The sequence below is a fragment of the Fundulus heteroclitus genome, unplaced genomic scaffold (assembly GCF_011125445.2).
Source record: "Fundulus heteroclitus isolate FHET01 unplaced genomic scaffold, MU-UCD_Fhet_4.1 scaffold_687, whole genome shotgun sequence".
Lineage (NCBI taxonomy): Eukaryota > Metazoa > Chordata > Actinopteri > Cyprinodontiformes > Fundulidae > Fundulus > Fundulus heteroclitus.
Genome location: NW_023397129.1, coordinates 55,731 through 62,826, shown reverse-complemented (window position 1 = coordinate 62,826; position 7,096 = coordinate 55,731). Strand labels below are relative to the sequence as shown.

The 7,096-nt window shown below is 44.4% G+C and overlaps 2 non-coding genes and 1 pseudogene across 2 annotated transcripts; all 3 read right to left on the bottom strand.

The window, feature by feature from the left end:
• Positions 1-807: 807 nt before the first annotated feature.
• LOC118561673 lies at positions 808-996 on the bottom strand. The gene has a single exon (XR_004930219.1). It is a non-coding gene; the product is annotated as a U2 spliceosomal RNA (small nuclear RNA).
• Positions 997-2,022: 1,026 nt separating this feature from the next.
• Positions 2,023-2,213, bottom strand: LOC118561667. Its single transcript, XR_004930215.1, has one exon. It is a non-coding gene; the product is annotated as a U2 spliceosomal RNA (small nuclear RNA).
• A 1,502-nt stretch (positions 2,214-3,715) lies between these two features.
• On the bottom strand, positions 3,716-3,893 carry LOC118561669 (annotated as a pseudogene).
• Between the last annotated feature and the right edge of the window lie 3,203 nt (positions 3,894-7,096).

The following is a 7,096-nucleotide window of genomic DNA, read 5'->3' as shown; positions in this document are numbered from 1 at the left end:
GCAAAAGTAAAGCATTTTTTTGCTTGTTCCTGCTCTGGTCCATAGGGAGCTCAGAAGCGATAACATAAAGAAATTGCCATTTTCTGATATCTGCCTTTAAATGTGAACACAGCATTTATTATAGGCATACGATGGATTTTTTATTTTTTTTATTTTTTACGTAACCCGATAAAAGTCAAGAAAGAAGTCCTAAGGTTAAGACAAGCCCGGACGGCGCAGGTTGAAAAAAGACTGCAGCGGCCTCTAGTGGACGGTACCTCAACCTGCAGCTCTTACTCCTTCCGCACCTGCACACGCTGGAAATGAATACGCCCACTCAAGCACAACAAACACTTTGAAGGCATGATTGGTTTTCCAAACAACTCTCTGACGTGACGCTTTCTCTGCGCGTTTATCCTTATTCAAGACCAGCCTGGAGGTAGAACAGCACAATTATCTACCTACTAAACGTAGAGACATAACGCCCTTGTTTTATTTCAGCAAAAGATGTTTCCAATAAACAGCACGTTCAGTTTACCATGTGTCCGCTGAGGTGGACATCTTGCATGATGAGGTATGTTTGTGAATCAAGTCAAGGACTGCAGCAAGCTTTTTCTTTGTAAATGCTTTTGTGGTAACTACGCCGTGTTTGTGCATAATTTTAAACCCAGCGTCAGTTTCCAAACATCGCCTAGCATGGCCAGCTGCGCTAACGGAGGCACAGGCTGGTTAGCTGGACTGTGCACCTGGCACGCAGCTGAGCTAAACGCTTGCGACAAGCCTGAAGGAGCCCCCAACTATACAGTAATTGTCTCTGAACAAGCATGGAGGAGGTGCACCGCTCCGGAGGTACTGCAATAACAGGCCGATGCATGGAGCGGACGGAGCAAGCCCCTATTCCATCTCCCAGTTCCAAAAATCAATTTAATATATGGTCCCCGGGTAGGGGACGTATCAGATATTAAACTGATAAGACAGATACTACACTTGATCTTAGCCAAAAGGCCGAGAAGCGATACCAGAAAAAGGGTGGAGGAGACCGGGTCATTCAGAGGCACCTCCTTTTAAACTCAGGGTAGGATAACCAGCACGGAAACGTTGACTTTTTTTTTTTTTTTTTTTTTAGCATACATAAAGAAGGTAACCAGGGAAATGACAATTGGCCACATTTTATGCTGTTCTGCAGCAGTAAATCAACACAAATAAGCCACTTGCAGGTGAAAAGGACAGCAAAAGTAAAGCATTTTTTTGCTTGTTCCTGCTCTGGTCCAATAGGGAGCTCAGAAGCGATAACAAGTAAAGAAATTGCCATTTTTCTAGATATCTGCCTTTAAATGTGAACACAGCATTTATATATAGGCATACGATGGATTTTTTATTTTTTTATTTTTTACGTAACCCATAAAAGTCAAGAAAGTCCTAAGGTTAAGACAAGCCTCGGACGGCGCAGGTTGAAAAGAACTGCAGCGGCCTCTAGTGGACGGTAGCCTCAACTGCAGCTCTTACTCCTTCCGCACCTGCACACGCTGGAAATGAATACGCCACGCAAGCACAACAAACACTTTGAAAGGCATGATTGGTTTTCCAAACAACTCTCTGACGTGACGCTTTCTCTGCGCGTTTATCCTTATTCAAGACCAGCCTTGGAGGTAGAAAAAGCACAATTATCTACGCTAACGTAGAGAACAATAACGCCCTTGTTTTATTTCAGCAAAGATGTTTCCAATAAACAGCACGTTCAGTTTTGACCATGTGTCCGCTGAGGTGGACATCTTGCATGATGAGGTATGTTTGTGAATCAAGTCAAGGAACTGCAGCAGCTTTTCTTTGTAAATGCTTTTGTGGTAACTACGCGTGTTTGTGCATAATTTTTAACCCAGCGTCAGTTTCCAAACATCGGCTAGCATGGAGCAGCTGCGCTTAGCGGGAGGCACAGGCTGGTTAGCTGGACTGTGCAGCCTGAGCACAGCAGCTGAGCGAAACGCTTGCGACAAGCCTGAAGGAGCCCACAACTACACAGTATTTGTCTCTGAACAAGCATGGAGGAGGTGCACCGCTCCTGGAGGTACTGCAATACCAGGCCGATGCATGGAGCGGACGGAGCAAGCCCCTATTCCATCTCCCAGTTCCAAAAATCAATTTAATATATGGTCCCCGGGTAGGGGACGTATCAGATATTAAACTGATAAGAACAGATACTACACTTGATCTTAGCCAAAAGGCCGAGAAGCGATACCAGAAAAAGGGTGGAGGAGACCGGGTCATTCAGAGGCACCTCCTTTTAACTCAGGGTAGGCTAACCAGCACGGAAACGTTGACTTTTTTTAATTTTTTTTTTAGCATACAATAAAGAAGGTAACCAGGGGAAATGACAATTGGCCACATTTTATGCTGTTCTGCAGCAGTAAATCAACACAAATACGCCACTTGCAGGTGAAAAGGACAGCAAAAGTAAAGCATTTTTTTGCTTGTTCCTGCTCTGGTCCAATAGGGAGCTCAGAAGCGATAACAAGTAAAGAAATTGCCATTTTTCTAGATATCTGCCTTTAAATGTGAACACAGCATTGATATATAGGCATACGATGGTTTTTTTTATTTTTTTTATTTTTTACGTAACCCATAAAAGTCAAGAAAGTCCTAAGGTTAAGACAAGCCCTCGGACGGCGCAGGTTGAAAAGAAGGGCTGCAGCGTGCCTCTAGTGGACGGTAGCCTCAATGCAGCTCTTACTCCTTCCGCACCTGCACAGACTGGAAATGAATACGCCCACGCAAGCACAACAAACACTTTGAAAGGCATCATTGGTTTTCCAAACAAACTCTCTGACGTGACGCTTTCTCTGCGCGTTTATCCTTATTCAAGACCAGCCTTGGATGGTAGAAAAAGCACAATTATCTACGCTAACGTAGAGACAATAACGCCCTTTGTTTTATTTCAGCAAAAGATGTTTCCAATAAACAGCACCGTTCAGTTTGACCATGTGTCCGCTGAGGTGGACCTCTGCATGATGAGGTTCTTTGTAAATGCTTTTGTGGTAACTACGCGTGTTTGTGCAATTTTTACCCAGCGTCAGTTTCCAAACATCGCCTAGCATGGAGCAGCTGCGCTTAGCGGGAGGCACAGCTGGTTAGCTATCTGTTTACCTGAGCACAGCAGTCTGAGCTAAAGTTACGACAAGCCTGAGGAGCCCACAAAACAGTAAGGGCTCTGAACGGCCTGGAGGAGGTGCACCGCTCCTGGAGGTACTGCATACCAGCCGACTGCATGGAGCGGACGCAGCAAGCAAACACTTTGAAAGGCATCAGTTTTCCAAACAACTCAATTTGACGCTATCTGTCCCCATTGGTAGGGAGGTATCACATTATTAAACTGATAAGAACAGATTTTTTTTTTTTTTTTTTTTTTTTTTTATTTTCCAATAAACAGCACGTTCCAGTTTGACCATGTGTCCGCTGAGTTGGACATCTTGCATGATGAGGTATGTTTGTGAATCAAGTCAAGGAACTGCAGCAGCTTTTTCTTTGTAAATGCTTTTTGGTAACTACGCGTTGTTTGTGCATAATTTTTAACCCAGCGTCAGTTTCCAAACATCGCCTAGCATGGAGCAGCTGCGCTTAGCGGGAGGCACAGGCTGGTTAGCTGGACTGTGCAGCCTGAGCACAGCAGCTGAGCGAAACGCTTGCGACAAGCCTGAAGGAGCCCACAACTACACAGTATTTGTCTCTGAACAAGCATGGAGGAGGTTGCACCGCTCCTGGAGGTACTGCAATACCAGGCCGATGCATGGAGCGGACGGAGCAAGCCCCTATTCCATCTCCCAGTTCCAAAAATCAATTTAATATATGGTCCCCGGGTAGGGGACGTATCAGATATTAAACTGATAAGAACAGATTTTTTTTCTTTTTCAAGATTTTATTGTTACTTAATACATTTAAAACCATGGCACTCCATTATACAGACATTTTCTTTTTACATTATAAAATTAAATTAAAAGGAGGAGAGAAACATGATGTAAACAGCCAATCTGTATGTTAAAATTGAGCAGGACCGGGGTGACCCTCTCCTAAATTTTGAGCCATCCCGTTCTTCCAAACAGCGTTGGTACCGGTGCTGGTTCCGGTACTGGTGCTCAGAGGGGATCCCCCCCTACTGCTCCTTCCCGCCTGCCTCTCCCGGAGAGCCAGGCCGCTGCTGCCGGGACCCTCATCTGTGAAACGCCGACTCCTCTCTTCACGGAGGCGCAGACGATGCTTCTTTGAGGCTGTGTCCTTGGCGTGCCACCTGCAGCTCTTGATGTTGTTCTTCTTGCTGCCGCCATTCGGATCACAGCCTCGGGGGGAATCTGCCTGCGCCTGCTTACCAGCAAGTTTCTGGAGGTCCACATGGCGTCTTTTATGGTGGCGAGGGTGAGCCACATCTCCTCAAAGTCCTTTTTCGTAAAGGTCCGATGGCTCACCCCATACAGCACTAGCTGTAAGTCGAGGACCTCCCTTGCTGGCAAGTGTGGGAACTGTGAGGAGCCGGCTTCCGTCCACAGGTCCCTAGCAGCACTGCACTCCCACAGCAGATGCCTCACCGACTCCGGCGCGCCACAACCGGGTCGGGGGCAGATGGACGATGCAGACATGCCGCGGGAGTGCATGACGGCTCTGACCGGGAGAATCCCATGAGCCACCATCCATGACAGGTCCTGAAGTCTGTTTGGAAGGACGGGAAGGCTTACGTTGCGCCAAACCGTGGAGGCTTCTCCTCGTAGGAGGCCTCGCACTGGGGTCACTGGTTCCCGCTCCTGCACAACAGAAATGATAAAACGATGGTTGGTTAAAATCCTGCTCTCCTCTCCCTCCAATTTAAAATGTTCTAAAAATTTCTGTATAAAAGCATATGCCGGTGGGAGGTTAAAAGCAACAGGTGTTTTTAGATCACTTTGAATCAATTTTAATTTTCTCAGATAGGACCCCATCCAAAATCTGCTCATCTTGCTTGTTTTGATATCTGGGGTTGTGTTCAGTGCCAGTTTAAAATGAATGCTTGTGTAGTAGCTGCCTAAAAACAAATAAAGATCTGGGACTCCTTTTCCTCCTTTATCCTTTGGTTTTGTCATGATTTCTCTTCTTATCCTCTCCCATTTGGAGTCCCAGATGAAGTAAAAAATGTCTCGTTGCAGCTCTAAAATCACTCTCCTGGGAGGAATAAAAACAGAACTGGTGAGTAAAAGCACTGGTAAAATCACTGCTTTGATTATAAGAATCTTTCCTTCAAGTGTTAGGTTCCTCATCCCCCAAAATCCCAGTCGTTGTTTTACTCTCTTTATTATTTTTGTCCAGTTTGTTCCTCCCTCTCCATTTTTATCAAATTTCACCCCCAATATTTTTTGTTCTTCTTTAGTTATCTGGAACTGGTGTCCTATTTTTTCATTTTCTTTCCATGGTCCATAAAAAAGTGCTTTTGTTTTCTCTTTATTTAGTTTCGAGCCTGACGCTCTGCCGAACCATTCAGTTAATTGAAATACCCTGTCTACTGATAAAAGGTCTGTACATAAAATATTAAAATCATCCATATATAAAAGACATCTGGCCTCCTGCCCCCCACTCCCCGGTATTGTGACTCCTGATATCTGTGGGTCCCTTCTCAAGATCTGCGCCAGCGGCTCGACACAGGCCACGTAGAGAAGGGCAGATAAAGGACAACCCTGACGAACACCGCAGTTCACTTTCACTGCTTTTGTCAGAAACCCGTTAACTAGAAATCTGCTGTAGATGTCTCGGTACAACAGTCCCACCCATGCTACAAACCTCCCTGGAAAACCCATTTTTTGCAGTACCTGAAAGAGGTACTGGTGCGAGACCCGATCAAAAGCTTTCTCAAAATCTAGATTTAACACTATCAGCCGAATGTCTCTGTCTCTCGCAAAACAGATGGTGTCTCGGATCAGTACGAGGCTGTCCGTGATCTTCCTTCCTGGCACGGCGCAGGCTTGATCCGGGTGGATTAGATCCCCCAACACTCGGCGCATCCTGGCTGCTAAAAGTTTACTAAAAAGTTTACAATCTAAATTTAAAAGGGTGATGGGTCTCCAATTTTGAGATCTGTTTTATCGTTATCTTTATGTAAAAGCGTCACTATACCTGTTCTAAAACTATCGGGTAGTTTATCTAGTTTGCTAAAATCAGTAAAAACAACGATTAAATCAGGTGTTAAAATGTCCCAAAAAGTTAGATAAAATTCTACAGGGAGTCCATCTGAGCCTGGAGATTTTCCTCTTTTAAAACTCTTCAAAGAGTTTAAAAGTTCTAAAAGGGTAAAATCCTCCTCTAAAAAACTACCTTCCTTTATACTTTTTTCTAAAAAATCCAAAGTTTCTTTAATATTTCCTTCATTTACTGTTTTCTCCTCATATAAATCACTATAAAACTGTTCAATCACTTTTGTCTTTTCTTCTATAGTTGAAGCGATGTCTCCTTTTACTGATTTAAGTTCAGGGATAGAACTTGGATTACCAATTATTTTTTTGAAAAAGTATCTACTACATTTTTCCCCTTCTTCTATTTCTCTTTCTCTGCTTCTTAAGATGACTCCCTTGCTCTTTATTTCTGCTAAAATGTTCATTTCTTTTTTAATTTCTCTTATTTCTTTGTTAAAATCCATACCTTGTTGATTTAAAAAATAATATCTTTGTAATCTTTTTTGCAGCCCCATCATGCGACTCTGTTCTTTTTTCTTCTTATTTTTCCCGGCTTGTCTGAAGAAAGTCTGGGTCCTACCTTTCACCATCTCCCACCACTGTGCTCGTGTTTCGTACAGGTCTTGGAGGGTCTGCCACTCCTGGTACCGCTCCCGGTACTGGCTGACCAAAGCCTGGTCCTCCAGCAGGGAGCGGTTGAGTTTCCACAGACCTCTCCCGGTCGTCGCACCTGAAGGAAGTGAAAGAGTGCAGGACAGAAGGAGGTGGTCGGAAAAGAAAACCGGTGACAATCTAGCATCAGTTAGGGTGCAATCTCTGATGAAAAGGTAGTCAATTCGAGAGGCTTTAGAGCTATCATCACTGACCCAGGTGAAGCCCTCCTCTCTAGGATGCATGGATTTAAAACAGTCCACTAGTTTAAAATCCCTGACTAT